Below are 215 nucleotides of genomic sequence, written 5' to 3'. Positions count from 1 at the left end.
CTGCTGTGGGCTCTGGAGAGATGAGAGTGTGCTCAGGGGAACTGGGACAAACTGGGAGCTGAGACTGTGCCCAGGGGAGCTGGGATAAACTGGGAGCTGAGACTGTTCCCAGGGGAACTGGGATAAACTGGGAACTGGGATAAACTGAGAGCTGCTGTGGGTTCTGAAGAGCTGAGACTGTGCCCAGGGGAACTGGGACAAACTGGGAGCTGCTG

At 57.2% G+C, this 215-nt stretch overlaps 1 protein-coding gene across 4 annotated transcripts in view; it reads right to left on the bottom strand.

Annotated features, from left to right (window-relative positions):
* Positions 1-215, bottom strand: part of BOP1 (BOP1 ribosomal biogenesis factor) — a 3,917-nt gene that overhangs the window by 1,514 nt on the left and 2,188 nt on the right. The window lies entirely within an intron of this gene.

Source organism: Neopelma chrysocephalum, unplaced genomic scaffold (assembly GCF_003984885.1).
Source record: "Neopelma chrysocephalum unplaced genomic scaffold, ASM398488v2 Primary Assembly neopelma1_96851, whole genome shotgun sequence".
Classification (NCBI taxonomy): domain Eukaryota; kingdom Metazoa; phylum Chordata; class Aves; order Passeriformes; family Pipridae; genus Neopelma; species Neopelma chrysocephalum.
Note: the sequence above shows the minus strand (reverse complement) of the source record. Positions and strands in the feature narration are given on the sequence as shown.